This window comes from Canis lupus, chromosome 35 (assembly GCF_048164855.1).
Source record: "Canis lupus baileyi chromosome 35, mCanLup2.hap1, whole genome shotgun sequence".
Lineage (NCBI taxonomy): Eukaryota > Metazoa > Chordata > Mammalia > Carnivora > Canidae > Canis > Canis lupus.
In genome coordinates, this window is record NC_132872.1 from 21,485,702 (window position 1) to 21,499,785 (window position 14,084).

Genomic DNA, 14,084 nt, shown 5'->3' on the forward strand with positions numbered 1-14,084 from the left:
CCCTGGTGCTGCAGAATTTAACTTGGAATTTTTTCAAAGATTTTCTCAGTAAGTCTAGTAAAGTCAATAATATTCATGGGCCATGACTGATTCTTTGTAACATTAAATTTTCTGGTGTGCTTGAATTGTCATTGAAGAGTGGAACATTCTTGCCTGCTTTTGTTTTAGGCTTCAATGATCCCCAAATTGTTTTGATCATATTTCTCCTTATTTAGGATAATAGAAATTAATAATGGTGTGCAGTAAAATTACTGTGCCTGAAGAAAACTTGTTTCTCACATCTTGAGAGGCTCAAATCTATAGTGGGTTAGAAAGAAAGCTATCATAAGTTAAAATTTTATACATAAAACTTTGGAGCTGATACAGGATTCCATAATATTTCAATTATATTTTGTAAGTATTTGAGTACCTTTTTTACATATAGCATCTACAACTTGGTGTGACATTATTTATGTTTCCTTATAACTCCTAACAAACAGGAACTGATAGGACAAGGCTCGTGTATGTCCAAAGATGGGACAGACACACTGGCTATAATTTTTCAAAAATATTTTTTCCTAGTGTTAGAAATAAACAAATTGTATCTCTCTACACAATCAGGATAGAATTTATGTAAACTTTCTGATAGCCAGAGCAAATCTATATAAATTGGGAGATTACCATCAGGTATTCCTGGGTAAAGTAAAACTGCAAATTGCCAAGAGGACAATGAAAATAAACTAAACAATACAGATGGCTGACTCTCCTGCCAACCCTTCTCTCACAAACAACACATTTTGTTCATTTTTCTTCTATTTCTCCATTTTCTGCTCTTTCCATTATTAATCCTATTACTTTAGATCACACATTAGTATCTCTTATCTGAGTGATGGCTATAGTTCCTAAATTTTTCTGTATCCTTGAATTCAGACTTCATATTGCCATTAAGGTTGCTTTTCAAAACTCAAATGAAGTTCCTGTTCAAAATCTTTGTGTGCCCGCTCCACCAACCCACACATTCAGAAACCTGAAAGCACTAGTATGACATTCAAACTTCTCAGTATTTTGCATAATCTGGCTAAAATTTATCATAGAATTAGTTGTTTATTCCAATCAATCCTGTTAATATAGGTTCACCAAGCCATTTACCATTTCTCAATACATCCTACATTCTTCCAATCTTGGACTTTGACTCATGATGACCTGTCAATCAGGAAGTCTCTTTCTATTTATTAAAATTGTGCTTAAAAATAGTTAGATGTTTTTGGTGGCTTCCCATCCTAGGGACTATTTTAAGCATCTCACCATCAGAATACCACTAAAAAACATAGGTACTACAATATATGTATAGATGGATAGATAGATATCTATCAGTATCCTATTTTGTAAATATTGAAATTAAAGTATTGAGAGATTAATTAGTATGGACTTAAATACAAAGAGGGATTTCAAAAGTGGCATTCTTTCTCTAGAGTTGGTACAGGAAAGACTGTGTCTTGATTTATCTTTTTATCTTCCACAGCATGTTATACATTATTTGTACAGTGCAGGTGCTAAATAAATGTTGTTTAAATTGAATGTTTTATTCAAATTGTAATTTGGGCTTGAATGATCCAGAAAATTAACTTAATTATCCACTTGAGAATGTCAGTGTTGTCTTGACCCATTTTTGTTGAGAATTTTTTGTCTTAAATATTTCTATTTTGACATTTATAATCACAGCAGATGCTAATCCCAAGAATTGAAACAAAGACAACAACAAAGCAGTGTAGAGAGCAGCGTATGATGACCCCAAATGGTGGCAATTATCTAGAAGCGGCTGCAGTTAGTAAAGTGACATGCAACCAAATTTGCTTTCCTTTGAGGGGAGCTTAGTAAAAGTGAAAAGCCACAAATGAGACAATTGACATTAAAATGTAGAATCCATGCAGACTTCAGTTTCTCTGAGTCACAAGAGGTATGGTTAGGAGAAGCTGGGAGCCATTGTTTTTCCCTGTGGTAGTCTTTATTTGATAAAGCTAAATTCTTTATCAAATTAATAACCATTTATATTTTAATCACAAACTATAGGTAATTTTTTTTAACTATAGGTAATATTAAAAGGAAACTGTTCACAGCCTTCACTGCCCTCATGGGAATTGAGGGAGATGCAGGTTTCAACTATGGACTAAAATTTACCCTATGGAAATGGAAATGACATATTAAAAATAAAAATTAAAGTCAATGGAACTTCTTTACCTTTTCCTAAGATTTGTAAAATGTAATTTCAGTATTAGAAACGTATGAAATGTATATAATCCATGCACCTTTAACAAAACAAAAAAGGTTCATTTGGTAGAAAATCACATTCCTGTGTCACACTTTTCAATGTTAACCTTTCTGAAATAACTATTTTGAATGTGATTATTCTTTAAAAGAATTGTATCTTGGCTTTACTTAGTGGCTAATATTGATACCATGGTTCCTCAACCTCAGCACTACTGCCATTTTGAACCAAATAACCCTGTTGAATGGGGGCTGTCCTGTGAATTACATGAGGCTTAGCAGCATCCCTGGTCTCTGATGACCAGATACATTAGCATTCATTAAGTTGTAACAACCAAAAATACCTCTAAACCTTGCCAAAATATACTGGGGAGGTTGGGGAGTCATACCCACCCACCCACCCCCATTAAGAACTGCAGATTTGACTCATTGCCCAATTTTATATTAGTCATTCCAAAGGATTCCTCCAAGACAGCATGCTTTCAGGGAAGGAGTTTGTAAACCGTGCCTTTTTTATCATTTCATTTCTGTATTACTTCAAGGGTGCTTCTCCTTTACCCCCCTGTGGCTCCAATACATTTCTTTTCTCCTCTCTGGCATATATGGCACAGGCACACAATGCATCGGTTTAATGCAGTACTAACTACATAGACTCTTAGGGCACAACTAGCTCTCTGTAGAAATCATGCTGAATTCCGGTGTAGAGATGAATGGTTACTCATGCGCAAGCTCTTGTCCTTCAACAGCACAGCAGCAGGAATTAGTGAAGCAATGCTACTTTGTGAATTCCTTCCTCTCAAGCCTAAGCAACTGTTCATTGTATTGTTTTGAATATTATGCATTAAAACAGTGCAGCGTGAACATTGACCTGAGTTCCCATCTTCATTTTGATTTTGGAAAACTTTATGCTACCTGGAGAAATCTCAGCAGGTAGATGTGCAGTCAGAGGACAAAGGAAGCAGTGAACCACCAGGGTGTTTTTGTTTGATCCAGAGGCAATAGCTGCAGCCACAAAGACCTAGAGATATAAGAATATAGCCTGAGTAGTCAGCAAACACAGATTACATGGAGATAACATGCAGGTTTCGTAACACCTTTAATAGCTTACACGCATAGGCTTTAAAAAATAAACTCAACATATATTATTCAAGTATTCAGTTCACCAGTTTATACAGTTCTTGGTTTTCTTTTATAGTCTTCCTCCCTTTTGCTATAGTATTGATTTGGTCCTTTGGGGGAAAAAAAATCAGCATGCACAGCAGGTCGTCCCAATGCTGAGCACTTAAAATGCTATCAGATCTCCCAGCAAATTAGTGCACTCTGAATGGGGCATTGACATTTCCCTATTTAAACTGCACTCCCTTAGGGAAGGCTCTGTCACCAGAGTCATTAACTGGGATCTAGATCTAACTACTGCATTGTACTGTCTGTATCCAGATGGTATAAAAATGGAAATTTCCATATTTTTAAGGTGACCTTTAGGATGAAAATCAATTTTTTCCTTTTTTTTTTAACCCACTTGCAGTGTCTTATTCTGCAAAGTGATACTTTCTAAGCATAAAAAGGAATGTAATGATTTATGATAGCATACTAAAAATGTTGACCTCCATGTATTTGTCAGGATAGTTCTTTTAACATTGGATCATTACTATTTGCTTCTTCATTGTGACTTGCCCTGATTGCAACATGGAACATTCTAAGAAATTCTACTGATTATTTCTTGTCATCACTCTTTGGTCTTGATAGAGTTTTTTTTTTATGTAAATCATTTAATAGATCAAAGAAATCCTTAGTATATTTCTGTGTTTCTTAAGTTAGTCAATTACAAACCAAGAATAGTACTTAAGAGACTAAGCGGCACCAAAGTGTAAGTGAACAGATTTGAGAATCAAAAACAGTTTCAACAGTTAATCCAGTTTCAACACTTCACATTTGTTTGATTTCAGACAAGTTAACTGATGTCTCAGAGATCTATGTTTTCATAGGCTGAGTCACCACTGCACTACATAACTTTACCACTTTAAGTTTTACGAGACTTCCTCACGAAACATAAATCACACTAGAGTGTCAAGCCTGTTTTACCTAAGGCCCCATCTATCCCCCAAATTCTGTGATTCTCACTTCTACATATTTCCACTTTTCTATTTTTCAACTGTAGGAAACATGTTGAATGCTGATTTTCTCCCCCTCCTTGCCCAATCCCTAATTTTAGAGGAACTCAGCTTATCTGTTATAAATGCATATGTATGTTCTATAAAACATTTGTTTGACCAAAAAAAAAAAAAAATCAGCTCCTTGATAAAGTTTGAAAACCAGTCTCCTATGATATCTAGCCAAATAGCAAGACATGATTTTTCCTGCTACATTTCTTCAAAATAGTTTTTTTAAACCCAGACATACATAATAGTTCAGCATGAGAAACAAACATTTGAATAGTTGGTTAAAATCTAGCAAGCCGGAAAAAAATATATATCTGACAGTCATCCACTAGGTGGAACAAAAGTAGCAATTTGAAGGCAGAGTTTGAACAGAGAACCTACATATAGGCAATGCCTGAAATAGATGTTACTCTTCTGATAGTTTCACTTGCTTTCTGTATAGTATAGGGTGAGCCTACTGCAGATAAAAGCAACAATAATAACCTAACTATAAGAAATATAAAGCTCTAAATGTAGGTTGGATCATGAATATGGAAAAAAAGAATCAGAGGGCTATTCATAATGATCTAGAATGTTGTTTTTTTATTGTTCTGTTGCTGATTAAAAAGGAGGAAAAAAAAATCTTTTGTTCTGTGTTTCCCCTTTACTGTAACATGACTGCCACACTCACAACACTTCTGATACAAGATGTGAAGGCTTTTTCCAAACCAGGCAATTCTTTGAGACACCATCTGAGTGCCCTACAATTAGATTCAATTCTGACACTGTTGACTTGGGAGATAGCGAAGACCCCACAGGTTAAAGGCTCAGTCTTACCAGATTGCTTCTACCTCACTTCAGATGCCCAGGGCAAGTCAGTGTGGTCACCTGTATTATCTCTTCTTCTTCCTCTTCTCCTTCTTCTCCTTCTCCTTCAAGATTTACTTATTTATTTTAGAGACAGAGAAAGTGGGAGGAGGGGCAGAAGGAGAAAGAGAATCCTGAAGCCGACTCGTCAGTGAGTGGAGAGCCCAATGCGGGGCTTGATCCCAGGACCCTGAGATCATGATATGAGCCAAAATCTGCTGCTTAACTGACTGAGCCACCCAGGTGCCCCATCACCTATACTTCTGACCAACTGGCTATCAATCTTAAGTTTCCAAAACCCTCTACTTAAATTCAATTAATTTGTCAGAGGTCCTCACAGGACTCAGGGAAACACATTTAACAGTATATTAAAGGATATGATAAAGGATACAGGTGAACAGCCAGATGAAGAGATGCATAGGGAAAGGTGTGGGAGGCTCCTGAGCATTGAAGCTTCTTTCTACCTGGAATTGCAGGTGCATTAACCTGATGATAATGTGATGGGTTCACCAACCTAGAAGCTCTCCGAACCTTATCCTATGGGATGTTAGGGAGGCCTCCTCATGTAGGCATGGTAAGTTATGATCTCCATTTCCAACTCCTTTCCCTTCTCTGGAAAGTTGGAGGTGGAGCTGAAAATTTCCAAGCTTCTTTCTTTCTTTTTTAAAGATGTTATTTGTTATTTATTTATTTATTTATTTATTTATTTATTTATTTATTTATTCTTTATTTATTTAATGAAAGAGAGTGAAAGCAAGCAAGCACACACAAGCCAGAGAAGCATCAGGCAGTGGGAGAGGGAGGAGCAGGCTCCCTGCTGAGCAGAGCTGGACATATGGCTGGATCCCAGGCCGAAGGCAGACACATAACTGACTGAGCCACCCGGGTGCCTCTTAAAATTCCAAGCTTCTCATCATGGCTTAGTCTTTATGGTGATCAGTCCATATCCAGAGGTTGCACCAAGACCCCCGCCCAGAGTCACTTCATCAGGAAAAAAGATGCTCTTGATGTTCTTATTACTTAAGACTTTACAACAGTTTTAGGAACTCTATGCCTGAAACAGGGACAAAGACCAAATACGTATTTTATATTATAAATCGTAATATCACCAACTCATAGATCCCTTGTAGTGAAACTATCTTAAAAGTCAAAAGATGGGGCACCTGCTGGTCTAGATCGCATACTCAAATTTGAGTCTAACAAATCTACCCCCTTCACTGATCATAGTCATTTTTGTATGTGGTATAGGTTACTTTACGAGAAATAGTGAAACAGACAATTTGACAAACATAATACAGTGCATATCAGTCAAAACAGAGAAATGTTATGATTTTACAGTTAAGAATTAGGCAAAACAAATGCAGCTACTAAACCAGTCTAATATCCAGACAAGAATAATTTAAGAGCTGAAGCAAATGACTCATTCCCCCCAAAGTAGTGGTTCTTGCCTCTGGCTTTGAATTAGACTCACCTGAGGGTAAGAGAGTTGTTACAAAAGTCTTGAAGACTGTTCCTCATTCTTACCAAATTATCCTAATATCCCAAATGATATCTGGAAATTTGTATTTTTCTTTTTTTTTTCCCCCGATACTTTCCAGGTGGTTCTAATGTCTAGCTAGTTTTGAGTATCACTAATGTAGGAAATTTAAGTGCTGAATTCCTCTAGCGTAAATAAAGATACTGATTAAATTTAAGTTTAAAAATAATTATTTGGTTAATTACTCTTTATGAATATAGGTGTTACATTCATTTTGCTTTGTACTTAAATGTGCAATCTGTTGAAATTCCCATCATTTCAGTACATTTGTGAACTTACTCTATATATTTCAACAATAATGTTTGGCTGTATCTATCGCCGCTCTCACTTGTGCACTTGTGTCTACATTCTGTAAATTTTAGCCATTACGATTTTAAGATGCTCACTCTAATGTTCTCCAACTGTACCACTTGCTATAATCCAAATTGCTTTTAACTGGTATTTTTCTCTTTCCATCTCCCTTCCAATTTACCATCTCTTAGGCTTTAAGAGGAGGGTTATTCGGTACTAAAATGAAATTCTAATTTATCATTGTAGCTATGAGAAAAGTAAATTAGTGTATAAATCGTTTTTTGACATTTTCACTTTTATTGCAGAGAAGCACGTGAATTCAATTAAACATAGTTATGTCATATATCTAACTAATGTGCTTCTCAGGCATCATTTCGTACACACACTAGTGCACAAGCAGTGCGACCTACAGGATTCATTTTGTTCTATATACACAGAGGTCTCTAGGTCACAGGAAGTAGCTGAGGTTTATGAATTGTTGATATATTCCTCAAGATTGATAGTGATATTTCAATTGTAAAACATAATATTACTGTGTAATCATTAACTTTACTTCAGGATGTAGTACTTTTGGGGGAATAATTGGAATTATTCTCTCTCTTTTTAGTTTTTGAGACTGAGAGACAGAGAACAAGCAGGGGGAGGGGCAGGGAGAGAGGGACAAGCGGACTCCCCACCAAGCAGGGAGCCTGATGATTTGGGGCTTGATCCCAGGGCTCTGGGATCATGACCTGAGCCCAAGGCAGATGCTTAACTGACTGAGCCACCCAGAGGCCCCCATTAGAATTATTCTGAGGCATTAGAACAACACTAGGGTTTTCTCTCTTTTTTTTTTTTTTTTTTGACTTTTGGTTAAAGCCGATTTAATCATACCACAACAATTGAAACAGATGCAAGCTGATATAAAATATGAAAATAATTTGTTGTATTTAAATTGTTTTCCTTTCCCTAAAAGTGCAGAGCAATTTTTATAGGTAGTGTTATGTTCTAAATCTGCACATCATTCCTTCAAGGTAGGGACTCATTTTTTTTCTCATTTGACAAATAGTGGTTAAATTGAGATTTTAAGGGATTTAGCTAAGGGAATGCAAAGTGTCATTGTTGAAGTCAGCAAGCTCTCTTGCTTTTGAGAGCAGTATTTTCTCTTTTCCTGTGTACTATGCTACTTGAAGAACTTAATCATTCATTTAACAAATATATAATGAGACTCACTGTGTTCTAGGAGAATTCTTAGCATTGAGGGCAGATAGAACAGAAAACAATACGCCAAAAATACGCGTACACAAAAGTTTGCAGAAACTTTTTTGTGATAGCTTTAAACTGGAAGAATCCAATTGGTGAATAGATATATTTTAGTCTATCCATACCATGGACTACTACTCCATTCCAACAATAAATATAAATCAAAAATTAATGTGCAAAATCATAGATAAATTTCAAAAACAGTATGTTAACTGAAATAAATAAAATACAGATGGATACTTCTGTATGACATGTAAGAAATCCTTTATAAGAAATTCTCGAGGTGCAGGGCTGTTGACAGAAAGCAGATCAGTGGGTATTTAGGGTAGGATGTGGTGAGCAGGGTGGGGTGAATGCAAAAAAGGCAAGAAAAAACTTTTTAGGCTGATGAGGCTATTCTATATGGAGAATGATGGTGCTAACATGTGTAAAATAAAAATACTTAAAAATTTTAAACTGCCTTGTTTATAATAACTTAGTAAAATAATTTTAAATTGTACTGACATGAAGTTATTTATAATATCTGATGACATTTTCAATGTATGAAATGTCTACAGTGTTGCCAGCTTTAATTTGTTGATGATACTCATTCGTTCTCCACCCTCTCCCATTTTTCTGCTTTTTCTCTTTTCTAATCAATTGATCAGAGGTTCCAGTTTGATCAGTCTATTGCAAGAACCAGATTTTATGTTAGTTGATCCTCTCTATTATTTCTGTGTTTTCAACAACTTTACTATTGTGATTTCCTCTGAATTTTGCCTTTTCCAGACTACCATATAGAGTCATATAGTATAATGCTCTTTCTCTCTTTTTTTTATTTATGAGATTTATGCATACAATTACATGTTCATTTTATGATATGTTATATTCCATTAAGTAGACGTACTATAATTTGTTAATTTATTTTGCCAGATAATGGGCATTTGAGTTATTTCCAAATCAGAAATTTATAATAGATTATGAATAAAGTTGAAATAATTGTCTGCCATATATATTTTTTCCCATTTCGTAAATACTTACGAGTAGAATGACTGGATTGTATGGAACCTACATATTTAACTTTTTAAGAAACTGCCCAACAGTTTTCCAAAGCAGTTGTACAATTTTGTGTTCATATCAAAGCTTGTGTAACTCCTCAAAATTTATATTGTCAGTCTTATTTAACTATTCTACTAAGCATGTAGCAATATCCCATTATTTTGCATTTTTTCTTAATGATGAAAGATGTTAAGCATCTTTTCATGTGCTTGTCATTCATGTGTCTTTTCTGAAGAGTATCTATTCAAATCCTTTGCCCCTGTTTTATTGAGTTGTTTTTGTTACTATTGCAAGAATACTTTATATATTCTGGTTTCAAGTCCTTTGTTGGATATGTGTTATAGAAATATTGCCTTTCAATCTGTGGCTGTTTTTTTGTTTTTGTTTTTTGTTTGTGTTTTGTTTTCATTTCCTTAGGTGTCTTTGAAGAGTAGTGTTTGTTGTTTTTTTAAGAAGTCATATCCTCAGTCTGTTCTGTGGCTCATGCTTTTCCTGTTTATCTAGAAATTTGTTGATTATCTCAACATCTCCACGATTTTCTCATATAGCTTATTGCAAAAAGTATATAGTTTTAGCCTTTGTATTTAGTTTCTATTTTTTGAAAGTAAGATATAAAGATAAATGTGGAGGGAGCTTTCACAGTTCTTTTGTGTGTGTGTGTGTGTGTGTGTGTGTGTGAGAATATATATTTTTAATAAGGTAAGAGCCTTGAGCCTGAGACTGGAAGCCCTGATGCCATAAGTCCCCAGTAAGGAGGTCAGGCATGCTGCACGGGGCCCAGGGCCTAGAAGACACAGAACCATGTGGTAAATGACACCCTGCCACATGAGGAAGGCTGGGCCCAGGGCAAGGTCCTTGCCACCAAGGAAGATCAACCTGGCTGGTTACAGGGGGGACTGAGGCCTGATGGGGGTGACATGGGTCAGAGGGCACTAAGCTCCAGACCATGTCCTTCTGGCCAGGTTTTAGACAGGCCTTTGCACCAGGGATTCTAGAGCAGAGTTTCATTAGTTTTTCCACCTACCCTCCCTCCTAACCCTTTTCCTTAAAGCCACCTACTTACCCAAAGCAGTGAAAATCTGACTTGTGTAATTCAGACATCCTAGTCAGGAACACTTTGGGGGTTCCTGGCCCTCCTACATAGCATATACTTTTTACTTCTGTCCCCCATCCCCAGAGGCAGTAGATTCCTACTCCTCCAGAAGCTTGTAGCTCTTACTTTCTATAAAAGTAATGTTTAGGAATTGAGCACATTAGTCAAGGTCTCAAGAGAAATTGAATTGATGTGATAGATATATAGATAGATGATACCTCAATAGATATAGATATTTATTATAAGATTTATTTATTTATTTATTTATTTATTTATTATAAGAAATTGACTCATGCAAGAGATGGAAACTGAGATGTCCCAGTATCAGCAGTCAGCAAACTGGAGATCCAAGAGATGTGATGCTATAGTTCCAGTCCAAGTCCAAACACCTGAGAAGCAGGAAAGTCAATGGTGTTAGAGTTCAAATCTGAGTCGAAAGGCAGGGGATGCCCTATGTCCCAATTTGAAGATAGAGACAAAGCAAATTCTCCTTTGTTCACCCTTTTTGTTTTATTCAGACATTGGATAGACTGGATGAGGTCTACCCACCTGGGGGGAACAATCTCCTTTACTCTCTATATCTATTCAAATGCTAATCTCATTCAGAAACACCCTCACAGACATACCCAGAATAATGTTTAAGCAAATATCTGGGCATCTTATCACTCAGTCAAGCTGAGATATTAAACTAACAATCCTAGGACAGCATTTGGTTTCTTTGTGCCAGAGAATGAATCTGTATTTCGTCCTGCTCTTCTCTCCATCTTGTCCTGAACACCGGGTAGAAAGCAGTAGAAAAGAGCTGGTGAGTACAAACTACCCTTGTGTTTGAGCAAAACCTTGAGAACTTGGTAAACATTCAGCCATTTTCTTCTTATCTCACCTTTTTAGCGGGGGCTTCATCTTGTACTCTGTCAAAGGTGAAACAGTTTGTATGCCCCATCTCTCTTCAGAGGAGCTTCTCACTCTTACCAGTGTAAGAGAGCATTTCATAATGACAAACAGATCTATCACTTGAAAATGCATAAAAAATACATAGATAATTACATATGGTACTCAAAGAAAAGTCAACAAATCAACAATTATAGTGAGTTTTAAATATCTCTCTCAATAAATGCTTCCTCATTTATTGTACAAGTCCAGCACTATTGTAATATCAGAATTTGCAAACAAAATATCAAAAAAAATGGGGAAAAGAGGAAGCAAAATAAAACCTGCATTCCAATATTTTAATGAATACAGATGCAAAAATTCTAAACACAACTTTAAGGGATTGAACCTAACAATACATACATACATACATACAATAATAGAGTCAGTTTTATCTAGGAATGCAAGGTTGATTTAACATTTCTAGATCCCCAAATCCAAGACCCTGGGATTTGAGAAATGGCCAAGAAAGATTTTTAAGTGAAAAAAAAAAAAAAAAGAAAAAAAAAAAAGAATGAATAAAAAGATCACCCCTCACTTGAAAAAAACCACTCCACTATTCCACTATTTATCCTTTTATGGAATTCCTAAAGTTAAACATCTTTGACTCCAAAGTAGTTTGTTTGGTCTGTGTTTTATTCCTTTTCTTAATATTTTTAATTGTGTGACATTAGGCTAGTTGCTTAGACTTACCCTGAATATCAACATCTTTAAAATAATGATAAAGTAATAATATCTAACTTACAGGATTATAGTCGGAATTTTTAAGTCATGTGAAGGGCCTATAAGTATGTCAGTTATATACCTAACATATATTATGTCTTAGCCATTATAGGATCATCCTAAATGTTGCTCTTTTTTTTTCTTAACAGACATTCTAGAACTTCTATTCCAACATACTTCTTTTTTAATACATCTATTTCCCTAATATGAGCATCATTATATATTTCTTTAATATATGCTGTCCTCACCCTACTGGGTATTTGCATCATGAAGTCTGGCGATAGAAACTGACAGGATAAACACAGTGGGATTGGAGTAATAAACGTTTATGGGATGAATTCTCTATCAAATAAATGTTTGTTTACTTTTTAATTCTTGTTGCAGTGATGGTAGAACACGAAGGCAGTCTCATTAGTTCAGAAACCTGGAAACTGTAGAAAGAAGTTGTAAATAATAGGCTACAAGGTCTTTTTGTTTGTTTGTTCTAAAGCGCCATGTCTCCACTTGTCACATGGTCATCCTGCTGAGTGTAACTACAGGCAACTATAGGGAGATGGGAAACATAAATAGAAGCTCAGCATAAAGAGTTGGGATTGGGACAGTTATAAATGATAGGGGAAATATAATCACATAAAAAACAGAAACAATAATAATAATAATTCGTGAAATAGTAGGGTTAAATTATGGAAATAGAAAAAGATCCATTGGAAGTGATAATATGGGCCTGTAATCATGTGAAAAAAAAATATACTTCATGGGATCTTGGAGAGGAAGTAGTTGTAAATGGAATTGATCTCCAATGTAGCTACGGTCAGTAAGGATGATAACAGTCATCTCAAACGGCTAAATTATCTCAAACACTTTACTTCATAACAGTTGATTACTCCTGCTCTCTTATTAAATGCAGAATATTAGTACAACCAGACTGTAGTTCTTTCTGAAGATTTTTCAGACTCTGTGTCCCCAAGTCATCATGGCTGCCTTCTGCCTGGAATCAGTTTTCTCTACTGGCAGCCTTAGCACAAATTTCTAGGATGATTTAGAAATTTAGAAGGGAAGACTTTAATACTGTGGTACTCAACATCAAAATCATTCTTGCATCTATCTTTTAAATCTGCTTTGCTTCGCCTCATTTCCCTATGCTAAGTTTTGTTGACATAGTGAATCTGAATTTCAGAAGGAATCTGCCACATTTCCTCATAAAACTTTCATGGACAAGATGGAAATATGGGGAAGGGGGTGAATGTTAGTTTATTTCTTTGGATTCCAGTCCAAAAATATCATGAGGAAATCTGTCAGATGCCTTTTTTACATTCTGATATACTGTATCAACAAATTTTGGCATGACTTGTTCTTCATGAACCATGCAGGATCCAGATGATTAGCCTTTTTGTTTTTAAATGCTCTTTAAGTATGCTTTAAAAATTATGTTCTAGAATTTCTGAGACTCATCTCCAAATTCTTAGGAGTTTAAGAAATCAACTTTGGTTTTTTTTTTCTCCATACAGAAAGACTGAATTTGTGCCAAACTTTAGACTTCTCGTATCTTTCTCATTCTCATGGATTTAAAATACTGATTTTTATTACATACTTATAACCCTCAAATGGTATCAGCCTATTTTTCAGAAATATTGTTTGTGACTATGTTCCTATGGTAGATTTTATTATACTCATAACTTAATCACATGCTACTACTATAAATGGCTAATATATCCCTGACCATTGCCATGGGCCTTACTAGCTTTCTGTGTGGGGGGTATAATTCTCACATCATTGTCTTGCTGTCTTACTTTGTTCAAAGCAATGTGAGAGGAAATAACATATATTAGTTCTGAGCCAAAGCCTTGAGTCATTGCATGTTTTAGCCACCTCTTTTGCTCTTTCCCTCTATCAAAAGAATGGCATGTCCAAGTTAGAGGCAATTCCTTCAAGCCTAGATACCAGAATAAAACACACAGAAAAGAGTCAGCCATCACCCACA